Below are 15,552 nucleotides of genomic sequence, written 5' to 3'. Positions count from 1 at the left end.
TTGGAAGGCATAGAGGTCACAAGTGAATTCCTTGCCATATCTCACTAGAAATTTTTGAACAACGCCATGTTGTTTGGAAGATCAAAAATGAGAGAGGCTTTCATGATGAGAACAGTTTTGGACCTTTACCCTTGGGCCTCTAGACAACAGGTGAATAAGTCAAAATCCACAATTTTTTTTCCTGAATACTCTAGTATGCAAAGAACAAGAAATTTTAAGGATCTTGGACTTCAAGAAAGGATCATTTCCTTCCTCATACCTAGGTCTCCCATTGGCTAGAGGTTTAAGAACAAACCTGTTATGGGATCCTCTCAACATGAAGATGTGGAACATACTCTCAACATGGAAGGGCAAGTGGCTCACCTGGGCTAGGAGAATAATTATGGTCAAAGTCGTCTTATCAACCATTCCCATTTATATTCTCTCATGTATGCCATTAACAAGTGGAGTAAATAACAAGCTAAGACAACATTTGAGGAGATTATTTTGGAAAGGATCTGAGGCTAAAGCAAATATTTCTCTAATCTCGTGGGATAAGATGGCGAACAAAAGTAGAAGGTGGATTGGGAATTAAAGATCTAGTGGCCTAGAATATGGCATTGGGAGAAAAGTCGGTTTGGTGAATGTTCAGGGAGTCATAGAGGGAAATGGGCTAGGTTGTTGTAGAGGAAATATTTGGATGGCAATGAGGAGAGTAGTATCCTCGCCACCTTTGGCCCTCCCTGGGGCTCTAGAATATGGAACTTCATTTAAAGCTACAAAAATATTGTCACATACTACTTGTATTGGTACATCCATGATGATTGCAAATCCCTCTTTTGGGAAGACTTGTGGGCACGCCTTCCAAGTTTAGATAGCCTATTACACATTGTTTAGACAAAGGCTACTCTAAAGCACATTTGGGGTTCAAATGTTAGATACTATGTTGTGTTTGTGGACACTTAAAAATAATTATTTTAATTATTTTTAATTCCTCGCATAATTAATTAATTAATTATGTTAATTCAAATTCCTCTCAATATTAATTAAATATAATTAATATTGTCACTATAGCATATGATTGATTTATTTAAATAAATCAATCCCTTTCTTTATTCTTCTAAAAAAAATCAAATCCTCACAAATCTTCCTCTTAGCTAATTAATTTCAATTAATTAGTTAACCTACATGATTCCTACAAATCATCTTCTTAATTCATTCTTCTAGAAACTCCCTAAACTCACTTAATATTATTCTTCTAATTTTTTTTATTCCCTCCACTCATTCTCTCTCCTAGTCAAATTCTCCTACAAATATTAATCCCACCTAACATTTCCTCTAATCCCCCTCCTAATGAGTCGTTAATGGTTAATTAGCATGATTAGCCACAAAGTCAACTCTTTGTCATTTTCATCCAGCCACTAGCTTTAAATGCTCTTTTCCTAGGTGAATGTAAGATTTTTGAAATCACACATTCCTCTAGGCATCCCATCTCCCAAGGAATTTTTAATTCCTTTTTATTCCTCCAATCCCTATGATATCCTTGTTTGGAGAATTTTTAATTCCTCCAATGCATCTTGTGGAGTGTGGAGATACGAAATGCCTTTAAGGCATATTTCTTGGTCTCCACACCCTCTCTTGGACCTTGTGTGAGCTCACAAGTAAATCTTAGCCCTTCATCTCGAATTCATCCTAGCCATCCATTTTCCTCTCCTCTTCCTATAAAATAGGGCTCCATCTCTTCATTCTAAACATCTTGAAATCCAGTAAGTTTATGCTGCCCTTTTGAGCCCAAGAAATCATCTTGGCAACTTGATCATCTCATCCTTATCATTTTTCAAATCCATTCCATTTGTGCACAACATTGGAGAGTCATCCACATCCAGCAAACAAAAGAGCACATCAAGTGGAGTATTATCAAGGGGCACCTTCACTTCATCAAGCTCAATCCGAAGGAGAAGGTAAAATAGCAAGGTGAAATGGTCTTTTCATGCTATTTTAGCATTTTGTAGGTTTATTTCATTATGTTTTGATCATTTGACCTTCAAATCTGTTTTCCCCTCTTCATTTTGGCATGTCGGGTGGGACCTACATCCCTAAGAACTAATGTTTTTTTTTTAGGTTTTTGTGAGTTGTGAGACACAGGTTCCAGAATAGCGCGACTGCAGAAAAAAAAAAAATCTTTTTTGCAGGTTCCAGAATAGTGGCTCTGTATTTCTGCACAACAACTTCTTTTTTGTTTCTGTTTCATTTTTGTTTCTGTTCTTTTTTTGTTTCTGTTTCCGTTTCAGTTTCAGCATGATAGCTCTACGATTAGCACGAGCATTTTTGTGGGAATTTGAATTCCTGTTATCCGATCTATTATTTGCTCTGTTATCTACTCTGTTTAATTATAATCTGTGTGAAAGTAGGAGAGTATGCTCTTGTCTATATAGACAATTAGAAATCTAGACCTTTCACTTTTCTATTCTATTTAGCGCGACTGTATGCTCTGACCACAAGAAAGTGTGAAAATAGGAGAGTATGCTCTTGTCTATCTAGACAATTAGAAATCCAGACCTTTGACACTTTTCTATCTATTTAGTGCTATTGTCTGCTCTGTTAATTTGTCTGAAATTTTTAGGCGCTAACTGTAGTCTGCATTTTTTTAATTTTTTATTTTCATTTCTTGTTATCTGCTCTGTTTAAATATAATCTGTCTGACCGTAAGAAAGTGTGAAAGTAGGAGATTATGCTCTTGTCTATCTAGACAATCAGAAATTTGGACCTTTGACATTTTTTTTTATTCTGTTAAATTTAGGGTTTCTGCTCTATTAAATCTAGGGTTTCTGTTTGCTCTGTTAAATCTAGGGTTTCTATCTGCTCTGTTAAATCTAAGGTTTAAATTAAAATTAAAAAATTAAAATTCGCCATATCTTCTTTATCTCGACTCCATTTTCCTCCAAACTTCACCAAATTCTCCGCATTGCTATTTTCCATGTTTCCTTTCTTGGAGGTCTTATCCCAAAAATCCACTTTTTGGAGCCCAAAATTCCATATTTCTCTATTTTTAGGGTTTGTCATAACTCCTTCCCCTTTTATCCAATCACCTCCAAATTTTTCTCATATTATCCATCTCCAACTTTTGCTTCTTTGTCCCTCTTGGAAAAATTTTCCCATTCCTTCATCTCTCCTCCAAAATCCCCATTTTTTGCTTGCCTATCCCTTGGAAAGTGGCAAAAACCTAGTTAAACCCCATTTACCCATCAAAGCTTTCTTCAAATCCATATTTGTCATTAGTAAAAAAGTTTTTATTCATGTTTTTCTATTCATTCCCAAAAAATCAAAAAAAAAAAATTAATATGTTTACCTCTAGTGGACCTGCTCTCCCAACTTGCTCTTTGAGAAGGTAAGAGGGGAATGACCCAAGTGAGTACACCCAGACCTGGGGTTCCCAACTCACTATAATAAATAGGCCATTGACTATGAAAGGTTTTATGGTTGGGGCTATATGAGAGTTCACTCTCACATTGGGTGCTTAGTAGGATCCTAGAGATCTCAATCACGCTTGCGTGACTACTAAGTTCTTGGTGTTTTGTTGGGCTATAGGCTCAATTGTGCTTGCACAACTTCGAAGGGTAGCTCCTAATGGGAAGACTTACTAAAAACCTTGTTCATAGTGGCCAAAAACCTTCTAGTCATTGGTGCAGGAGGTCGGACCTCTGAAGCGGCCCATATTCTTACGGCCCTTAGTAGAGACACAAAGTTCGCCATGAGAAGTTTTCATGGGAATTGATACTTGGCTGCCCCGAGAAGTGAGTGTCGTGGAGGGGAGCTAGTGGGGTCAAGCATCTAAGTGTCCACTCTAGGTAAGCGTAGATGGGAAACCAATTGGGATTCAATGACTATTGTCCTTGCCAGCCTTAAGAATGTTGTATATGAGCATGAGTGTCTTTGATATAATATGCATTTGATCACTGTGTTTGCTTTGTTTGATACATACTTGAGTAGACTAAAAACACATCACTATCCCCCAAACACTTTGCAAAAACATTTGTCAAGACAGAAACAATTGTCCAAGTCATTACCCACACAAAGTCCAAAATTGCGTCAAAACTTTGTCCGTCCCATTTTTCATAAGCCTAAGAGAGAAGCTAAGAGTTCGTCATCTCCATCAACATTCAAGTTTGTCCTTTGAAACACCAACTATCGTCCAAATCAGGGTGGTCGTATCCCTTCATACAAGTTGCCATTCGAATTGATCCTTCATGTTCATACCAAAGACAACCTAGTCATCAAATTTCTTCTAAACCATCACTATTATACCTCCTCCATCAATCATCCTCAAATTTACTAAGTCCTTTCATCACAAATTTCTTAAGTCCTTTCATCACAAATATCGTGTATGGTCGCAACTCGATCCCAAAAGAAAAAGATGGTTGAACAACAATATGGCATGCTGGACATTGATGTCCTATATGAAGATTCCACACAAGATCATACACAAAGTGGGCAACCTAGTGATCAAGATCAAAGTCAAAATCTTAACATGGTTAACCAAGATGAACTTTGTCCGGAAGTGCAAATGTTCCTAGCGGATTCTTATAACCAAGAGATGATGGAAAAGTTTATTAAACACAATCCTACTGCACTTCTGAAAACTCTCCTTGAACATGGAGCTCAACTTCCACCTGAATTTAATAGATCCGCTCTCACCAAACAACCACAAGGAGACCTCGCTCCCACACAAAGTGTTGCACCTACTATTCAAACTCAATCAATTGCAGCCCCATCAATCATCCAGGCTCAATCAATGCCACCCACGGTACCTTCCACCGTGGTCTCCATCCCACCTTCTTCCTCCTTACCATCCATACCACTATCAAATCCGATCTCATCCATTCTCCAACAAACTTCTATACCACCTCCTTCTATTCAACCACAAATTTCTATTCCACAAACTTCCCTTCCTCCCAACAATGTCGCAAATTTTATCCAGGCCGTATTCAATCCCGTCACAACAGTTGGCGGACCGCAACCAACTGTCCCTCAAACCCCAGCGACATCGGTCATCACATCCCACGTTCCCACCTCCTCATCATATCAATATATTGGTGGTGGTGCACCTTTTTTGGTTCATCCAATTCTTGGGGCAAATACAATTCATCATTATCAAAGCCCACAACAAGACCTCATCAAGGAAATTCAAGACATGAAGAATATCATCAAGGACATGAAACAAATGACTAATAAAAGGAAAACTTACTCATTTGAAGAGTTTTTCCCTTGTCCTTACGACCCGTCTATATTAGTTGCACCATATCCACTGGGATTTCAAATTCCTAAATTCACCAAGTATGAAGGCAAAGGAGACCCCCCGCGATCATGTTCAAGAATTCCACATCTTATGCCAAGAAGTCTCCTATAGTGACCTTTATCTTCGCAGACTCTTTCCCAAGAGTCTCACGGGACACGCCCTAGCATGGTTCTCATCTCTACCATGAGGCTCCATTGTCTCTTTTCCAGACTTAGCAGAAAAATTTGTGGCCCACTATGCATACAACATGGGTAATGATGTTTCTATGATGGACTTATGTAATACAAAACAAAGGCCTGGAGAAACCTTCACCAATTTCCTACAAAGATGGTGACATCTTATCAAGAAATTCCAGTGGGATATGCCAGAACAACATCAAATTGAGCTATTCCAAAAGAACTTGGTGCTTGAACTTTCAAGACCTTTAATATCTCAATGTATCAAATCCTTCCAAAAATTGACAAATAAGGGCCTCGCCCTCAAACATGTCTTGTTGGAGGAAGGAACCTTGAAACATTACCAGAAGTCGACACAAAGTTCTTCCTCTTATCATAACAACAAGCCAAAATTCTGGTCCAAAAACAAAAATGTGGTCAATGATGGTATAACTGATGCAAAGCGGGTCCAAACTGTGGCCACTCCACCAAAATCCACCACCAACAATCATCAATTCAACAACCAAAATCAATCCCAAAAACCTCACAACAATGTCTCAATCTAGGGACGACCACCCCGATCGAATAACAGGACTCCAAGAGATTTCACTCCTCTGGCTGAGCCTATTGAAGTGGTGTTTCAAAAACTTGTCCAAGTAGGTGTAGTGGTTTTTCCAATCACTCGCTCGTTTGACCCCAATCAACCTAAACCAAGATGGTACAATGAAAATGAGTATTGTGAATACCATCGTATCAAGGGACATGATACACGAAAGTGTATGAAATTGAAGATCAAAATACAAGATCTCATTGATAGAGGTGAGATTGAAGTAGCAAATGCAAAACTTGGTAATAACAATGACAAACTCAAAATGTACCATGAACCCTTCCCGAATCATGATAAAGGAAAAGGCTCATCATCTAACGCAATGGGTTATGACTACGCTAATCACATAACCAGTTTTGATTTTTTGGTAGGTCGTATTGAACCTGCAGACAATAATGTCAATGTCATAACCATCCAAGGAGTTAATCCTCCTTCTTCCCAAAGCAGACCAAATCCTGCTCGAATAGTCATTCAAGGCACCACGCCTTCCACCTCCCATTTCCAGAATGACTACAATGCAACTACATGTCGAGGAAGAGTCACCATCTAAGGAGTTCCTCCCTCACCAAACCCCCCACCCATGTCTTCCTCCCGCCGATATGACCTCCTTGATCAACTTGGGAAGACACCTGCGCAGATCTCCATTTCGAACTTTTCAAGACTTCCCCGGTCCATAAAGAAATTTTGGAACAAGCCCTTCTCCAATCACTTGTTCCAGATAACATCAACGCCACCCAATTCCAAGCCCTCATTGGGAACCTTGTTGCCCAGCAGCACATTGTATTTAACTCCAAAGATGCTCCTGCAGATGAAGACCATAACAAACCTTTACACATCGAAGCGCTTATCCACAAGCACAAGGTCAAACGTATCCTGATAGATGGTGGGTCCGGGCTCAATATGTGTACATACAAATTAATAAAACAATTGGGACTTTCTGAGGATCTGATAGACACATCAGGAAGGATCACAATAAAAGCATATGATGATGCAGAAAGAATTTCAAAGGGCGTGGTCACCTTACCTCTTCAAGTGGGCCCCATTACAATTGAAACCCCTTGCCAAATACTAGATATTGACCTCCCCTACAACATTCTCCTCGGGAGGCCATGGATTCATTCCTTGTAGGTCGTACCCTCCACCTATCACCAATGCATCAAATTCTCCTATAATGGAAGAGAGATCACTATCAAAGGTGATCCCAAGCCTTTTCAATATTGCAAACTATTAGAGGGGAAGCATCTGTATCATTGCCCACTAAATAGACCCTCGCCAACGCCTCCATCTGACACATCAAATGTTGCCTCCACATCATCCCAACCAGATAATCAAATCAAGATCTTGGATAATGACTGTGGAGTATACAAATTGGAGGACGTCTTATTAATAGGTAACCTCCCTCTCTCTCCTAAGTCATTTGGCAAACCAAAAGAGATAAAAAAAGGACCCAAAACCAGGCATGCAATGCCAAAACACCACCTTCTAGCAATGGGGTCCACTTGATAACGAGAGCCTCGAAGTAGATATCTCTTCATGGTTGTACCAAGAAGAAGATGAAGATCTAACAAGAATATCCAAAGAAATGTACCCAAAAGCATCTGCCATAGTTTTAAAAAATGGGTTACAAAGGACACAGCCTGGGACCAGAGGAGAAAGGAAGAAAAACACCCATAAATCCTATCTCCTACAGATACAACAGAGGCTTGGGGTACACTCTGGTTCCTAAGATTACTATCGTTGGTGCCCCTTCTAGTCCTTCTTCGGATATCGAAAGCGCTGATGAAGAGGAATTCCACGAAATGCCTTATGAATATGAGAAAGATATCTTCTTAGACGCTTACATCAATACCATCACCCCCGTAACCCCTCCCACTTCACATGAGCTACATCTTGTCCATCCTGAACTCATTGACTGGGGCCAACGAGACAAACCCACTTTAGATATCTGCGCTGACGATAATGCTCTCACTGCTCTCCTAATAGCGCAAAATATGGAAGATTGTAGCAGAATCGAGGGTATTTAACTACACGAAAAGGGATACTTTGGTAGTCAAGTCAATGCTCTTAGCCACAAAAAAGATAATAAAAGAAAAAGATATGATTCCCTAGGTGAAAACCTCGCTGAGGCGCCTTTGAATGAACAAGAAATAAAAACAAATGGCGTATCTGAAAGTGAAAACTTGGAAAAAGCACTTGACGATGAGGGATTTGACCTCCCTACCATTGGTTACCTTCCACAGGACAAATCAAATTTGTTGATAGAAGAAACAGACAAAATCAACATGGGCACCGAGGTCATTCTGAAAAATGTACTCATTGTCAAATCCCTCACAGAAATCGAGAAACAAGACTTCATCAACTTCCTTACAGAGGTAAAAATCAATTTTGCATGGTCCTATTCCGATATGCTAGGGTTGGACCCTGCCTTGGTGGTTCACAATCTCACCGTCCGCCTAGATGCAAAACTTGTAAAACAAAAATTGTGCAAAATGCACCCACATATTGCACTCTTGGTCAAGGCGGAACTCCAAAAGTTGTTAGACACAGAATTTATCAAACCAATAGATTATGCTGAATGGGTCTCCAACATTGTACCTATCGGCAAACCTGCTGGGGGCATTCGCATTTGCACAAATTTCCAAGATCTAAATATAGCTTGTCCTAAAGATGATTTCTCACTCCCCAATATAGACATGATTGTGGACCTTACAGTAGGACATGAAATGTTATCGCTAATGGATGGGTTTTCTGGATACAACCAAATCAGGATAGCAGATGAGGATCAGCATAAAACTGCATTCACAACACCATGGGGTACCTTATGTTACCGGGTCATGCCTTTTGGCCTTAAAAATGCTAGAGCTACGTATCAACGGGCAATGACAACAATTTTTCATGACCTCTTGCACAAAATTATGGAGGACTACGTGGATGATCTGCTAGGAAAATCCAAGACAAGACAAGAACACATCCCCATTCTAAAACAGATCTTCTAAAGATTGGAAAAATACAAGCTACGCCTAAATCCCAAAAAGTGTGTGTTTGGCGTCACATCGGGAAAACTACTGGGATTCATTGTTTCCCACAGAGGCATCGAGGTTGATCCCACAAAGGTAAAAGCTATTATGGAAAAACTCTCAGACAACTGTGCAGTCTCCAGGGAAAACTCCAGTCTATCAGGCGTTTCATTTCACAGCTAGCAAACAAGTGCCATCCATTTGCACACCTATTGCGTAAAGACACAAAATTTAAATGGGATTGCCTATGTCAAAAAGCCTTTGAGAAATTAAAAGAATATCTAGCATCACCTCCCATATTGATGCCTCCTGCTCCTGGAAAACCCCTTATTTTGTATATATGTGCTACTGCAGTGGCATTGGGGGCATTATTGGCGCAAACAGATGATCAAGGGAAGGAACACGCCATTTACTACATCAGTTGGACATTGGTAGGATATGAACTCAATTACACCCCCATTGAAAGAGCATGTTTGGCATTAGTGTTCAACACACATAAACTACGACACTATATGCTAAATAATAAGACAAAATTAATTGCTAAAATTGATCCACTTAAATATATCTTGTCCAAAGCTGCTCTCACTGGCAGAACCCCCAAATGGGTCATGCTCTTAAGCGAGTTTGACATTGAATATGTGGATAGAAAGGCAATCAAGGGACAAGTCATTGCAGATCAGTTGGCTGAAGCTCCACTTCCAGGTGACCATCCTCTTCTCACAGAATTACCAGATGAGTTCATTATGACTGTTACCACATCCTTCACATGGAAATTGTATTTTGATGGCTCCTACACTCAAAATGGATCGGGGGCAGGAATATTATTGGTCACACCTCAAGGAGATGGCATCCCCAAATCATACAAGATAGCCTTTACATGTACCAATAACATAGCAGAATACGAGGCCCTCATCACAGATTTATGCTTGGCTATCCACTGGAAAATAAAGGAATTACAAGTCTATGGCGATTCCCAACTCATCATAAAACAAGTCAATGATGAATACTAGACAAAAGATGATAAACTCCTTCCCTGTCATACCATGGTTGAAGATCTTAAGCAACATTTCATGGAAATCAAGTTTGACCAAATCCCACGAACAAACAACAGGGTTGCAGATGCAATGGCCACCATTGGCTCCCTCCTTCAAATGCCAGCACACAATCAGAAGTGCGAGTTCTTGGTTGAGCAATTGTTTATACTGGCATACAACCTACCAGAGTCTGAAATGGTGTGTGTTCTCGTTGGTCCCAAGTCCCCTTGGCACCAAGAAACCTTCGCTTTCCTCAAAGACAACACCATTCCCCCACACCTCACCAAAACCCAACAGCAAACCTTTATCCGCCGATGTGCCCGTTACACCATCCTTGCAGACACCTTGTTCAGAAGGCATTTTGATGGTTCCCTCCTAAGGTGTTTAGATAAACAAGAAGCAGAATGGCCATTACGTGAAGTACACGAGGGTATCTGTGGGGCACACTCAAGTGGACTCACATTGGCTAAAAAACTTTTGAGAACAGGATACTATTGGCCTAAAATGGAAGAAGATGCATACAATTATGTGAAGAAATGCATCCCTTGCCAGCAGCATGGCGACAAGATTCATGCACCATCACAAGAATTGCAGCCATTCATTACACCATGGTCCTTCTCGCAGTGGGGGCTCGATCTCATTGGGAAAATCCACCCTTCATCTTCCAATAGACATAAATTCATTATCACCGCCACCGAATACTTCACCAAGTGGGTATAGGCTATCCCTCTTACTTTCACCACCGGCAAGCAAATATCCAAATTCATCCTAAACTACCTAATCTACCGATATGGCATCCCAAAAGTTATCATCACAGATAATGGTAAACAATTTAAGAACCAGGATGTCAAAGAACTCTGCCAAAAATTCAACATCCAACACCGCTTCTCCACTCCATATTACCCCCAAGGCAATGGCCAAGCTGAGGCTTCTAATAAAACCCTAATAAAAATCCTCAAAAAGACAGTCAATGAAGCAGGTTGTGATTGGCACCTCCAAATCCATCCTGCATTGTGGGCCTACCGCACCTCCATCTGCACCCCCACAGGCGCCACTCCTTATTCCCTAGTATTTGGTTCCGAAGCCATCCTTCCCCTTGAGATCAAGATCCCCTCTCTAAGGGTATCACTGCAAAACATCCTACCAGAGGAAGAACACAGAATTGCCCGCTTATAAGAGCTAGAATTGTTAGATGAAAGGCGCCTCAAGGCCTTGAATCATCTTCGAGTATATCAAAACCATCTGCGCATGAGTTATCATAAAAAATTCAGAACCTGAGAATTCCAGGTTGGTGATCTTGTCCTCATGGAAAATCAGAAAAATCTACAAGAAAGAGAAAAAAAAGGCAAGTTCAAGCCTAATTGGCTTGGACCATATGTAATCACAGTGAAATATGGATCAAGAGCTTATCAATTGGCTACTCCTGAAGGTGATCCTTTGGATGATCCAATGAATATCATGCACCTCAAAAGATTTTATGCTTAGTCCTCAGAAAGTCTTAAATTGTCAAAAAAATAAAGAAAAAGATCCTGAAAAAATCGTCACTTTGGTGAAAACCTGGCAAACATGCACCTTATGACACAAAAAAAAAAATTAAAAAATCAGAAAAAGAAAAAAAAAACAATTCGTCCATTAGTGAAAACCACTTGGTGGCGCTATGGACAAGTACCTTGGTGAAAACCTTTGTGCAAGTGCCAAGGTAAATAATCGGATCCATTGTCTATCATGTCGATACTACAAATCATCTGCCATCCAACCCACCCATGCACACCATTCCTTCTTTTCCACCTCCCAATAAAACATGCGTATGATGATGAAGTCTTCGCCTGAGTCATGAACAAGGAATGTCCCATTGAAACTTAGATTTTATGCCTCTGTGTGTAAGCTTCAAGAAGTCTTGAGAAACAATCCCAAGTCCATCTTAGTTCTACTCTTGGCAAGAGGTATCATGTGGTCACAAGGAAGAGACTTGTTAGATTTTGTTAGATCTTTTCATATAGGCTTGCATCTTTTGCCCTACGACTACCACTATTTACTACTGCCTGGGTTCTTCCATATCCAGGTACATTATGATAGGTGCATACTGGGGCATATTTCATAGTATGGCATGTTTTGGATCCTTCTTGTATAAATCGGCGACCTGGTACTAGTGTTTATCAACACTTACCTTCTCGTATACAAGAGGTATCGGTGTGTTTAAGGGTTTCATTGCACAAACCCACAACTTTGTATTTGTGTTTCTTAACACTTGCATTGTTGTGTGCAAGAAATTCCCATTTGTCTACAGAGTCAGTCCATGCCCTGCGTTTCTCATGGCATCCTGATTTCTATAATTAGTGGTGCAAGTCACTCAGGGCAACATCAAACTAGGTTGGCTCTCCACATTTGTTGTGCACAAAATCTCACCATCATTCCATCAAATCCTAAACTCAATAATCCCATGGAGTTCTCAATTGCCCTCATTTTCCTCCACGGTCTCGCATCTCGTATTCTTCTTTCCAAATACCTCACGACTGCTTCATATTTGTTCCTCATCTATCCTTTCCACCCTAATTTTTCTTCCTCTATTTTTTCCTCACATAATCAATTTTGATTCTGATTCATGTCTTATATAGGATGAATCCTTCCTGAAACCAGACGTTGTGATCAGTCATGTCTTATATAGGATGTATCCTTCCTGAAACCAGACACTCTGATCATGTCTTATACAGGATGAATCCTTCCTGAAACTAGACGTTGTGATCAATCATGTCTTATACATGATGAATCCTTCCTGAAACTAGAGGTTGTGATCTGATCATGTCTTATATAGGATGAATTTTTCCTGAAACCAACTGTTGTGATCAGTCATGTTTTATACAAGATGTATCCTTCCTGAAACCAAACACTCCGATCATGTCTTATACAGGATGAATCCTTCCTGAAACCAGATATTGTGATCAATCATGTCTTATATAGGATGAATCCTTCCTGAAACCAGACGTTATGATTTGATCATGTCTTATACAGGATGAATCCTTCCCGAAACCAGACGTTGTGATCAGTCATGTCTTATACAGGATGTATCCTTCTTGAAACTAGACACTCTGATCATGTCTTATACAGGATGAATCCTTCCTGAAACCAGATATTGTGATCAATCATGTCTTATACAAGATGAATTCTTCCTGAAACCAGATATTGTGATCAATCATGTCTTATACAGGATGAATCCTTCCTGAAACCAGACACTATACAGGATGAATTCTTCTTGAAACCAGACTGAATCTAGATCTTATCAATCGAATCAAATCAAATCTATCGGGATATCAATTTCGCAAAACTCCAAAAATCAAATACCTCAATTGATCTCCCGAGGGGGCATCACCATACCATAATCTATCAATCAAGAGTTAGGGCATCCTATCAGACCAATATTAGCATCAAAACAAGATTATTCTTTGAATCAATGTGTCATCACACCTCACTTCAAAGAGGGGCAAAATGTAGACACTTAAAAATAATTATTTTAATTATTTTTAATTCCTCGCATAATTAATTAATTAATTATGTTAATTCAAATTCCTTTCAATATTAATCAAATATAATTTTAATATTGTCACTATAGCATATGATTGATTTATTTAATAAATCAATCCCTTTCTTTATTCTTCTTAAAAAAAATCAAATCCTCACAAATCTTCCTCTTAGCTAATTAATTTCAATTAATTAGTTAACCTACATGATTCCTACAAATCATCTTCTTAATTCATTCTTCTAGAAACTCCCTAAACTCACTTAATATTATTCTTCTAATTTTTTTTATTTCCTCCACTCATTCTCTCTCCCAGTCGAATTCTCCTACAAATATTAATCCCACCTAACATTTCCTCTAATCCCCCTCCTAATGAGTCGTTAATGGTTAATCAACTTGATTAGCCACAAAGTCAACTCTTTGTCATTTTCATCCAACCACTAGCTTTAAATGCTCTTTTCTTAGGTGAATGTAAGATTTTCTAAATCACACATTCCTCTAGGCATCCCCTCTCCCAAGGAATTTTTAATTCCTTTTTATTCCTCCAATCCCCATGATATCCTTTTTTGGAGAATTTTTAATTCCTCCAATGCATCTTGTGGAGTGTGGAGATACGAAATGCCTTTAAGGCATATTTCTTGGTCTCCACACCCTCTCTTGGACCTTGTGTGAGCTCACAAGTAAATCTTAGCCCTTCATCTTGAATTCATCCTAGCCATCCATTTTCGTCTCCTCTTCCTATAAAATAGGGCTCCATCCCTTCATTCTAAACATCTTGAAATCCAGTAAGTTTATGCTGCCCTTTTGAGCCCAGGAAATCATCTTGGCAACTTGATCATCTCATCCTTATCATTTTTCAAATCCATTCCATTTGTGCACAACATTGGAGAGCCATCCACATCCAGCAATCAAAGGAGCACATCAAGTGGAGCATTATCAAGGGGTGCCTTCACTTCATCAAGCTCAATCCGAAGGAGAAGGTAAAATAGAAAGGTGAAATGGTCTTTTCATGCTATTTTAGCATTTTGCAGGTTTATTTCGTTATGTTTTGATCATTTGACCTTCAAATCTATTTTCCCCTCTTCAGTGTTTCAAGATGAGGATAATATATTGTGTTGGAAATGGAAATATTTTGCATCTCTAAATCTTCCACACAGGGAGATGGATTAGCTCGAGGATGTCCTATATAATCGAAGAATTGTGTTTAGAAGGGGGGAAGATCTGTTGATTTGGGTTGGTGCTGAGACTGGGGAATATAATGCTAAGGATGGATACATATGTCTGACGAGGAATCAAGTCCATATCAATTCGGGATTGTCTTTGCACTTTTCTTGGGACAAATTCTACCTTTCAAAGGTAGGAACATTTGTGTGGGCCACTCTTCAAAAGAAGATTTTAATGACAGATAAGTTTCTTAGAATGGGCTTTTAGGGATCATCTAGCCGTGTCCTTTGTAAATCACATGAAGAAACCATAGACAATTTGTTTCTTGGTTGTCCTTTGTCACAAACCTATTAGAAGGCTTTGTGCCAAACTGGGGTAATCTGGTGCTTTGCCAAATGACATCCTTATCCTTTATCAATCATGGTGATTAATATAAAAAGGAGTAGCATTTGTAGGACTATGGATTTCCAGTCCCTTGATAATGATGTGGGAAGTTTGGAAAGAAAGGAACAAAAGGTTATTCCAATAAAAAGAGATGAATGTGGCCTCTTTACGAAATAAAATTGAGGTGTCCATAGTTGAAGTGATTAACAATAGACTTTTGAATCTTCATCCTAAATGTGTCCAATTCACCAATTGGGATGCAAAGATGAGCCTGAACTAGGTAGGACTAAAGGTGCCCCCTAGGTTGGCAGGGTGGCTCAACAACAAAACTGGCTAGAGAGCATACTACCTAGTCCCTTGCCAATTTTGGGTGGACTAAGCTTAACATTGATGGATATCCAG

This window comes from Cryptomeria japonica, chromosome 7 (genome assembly GCF_030272615.1).
Source record: "Cryptomeria japonica chromosome 7, Sugi_1.0, whole genome shotgun sequence".
Taxonomy (NCBI): Eukaryota; Viridiplantae; Streptophyta; class Pinopsida; order Cupressales; family Cupressaceae; genus Cryptomeria; species Cryptomeria japonica.
This window is presented reverse-complemented; position numbering follows the sequence as displayed.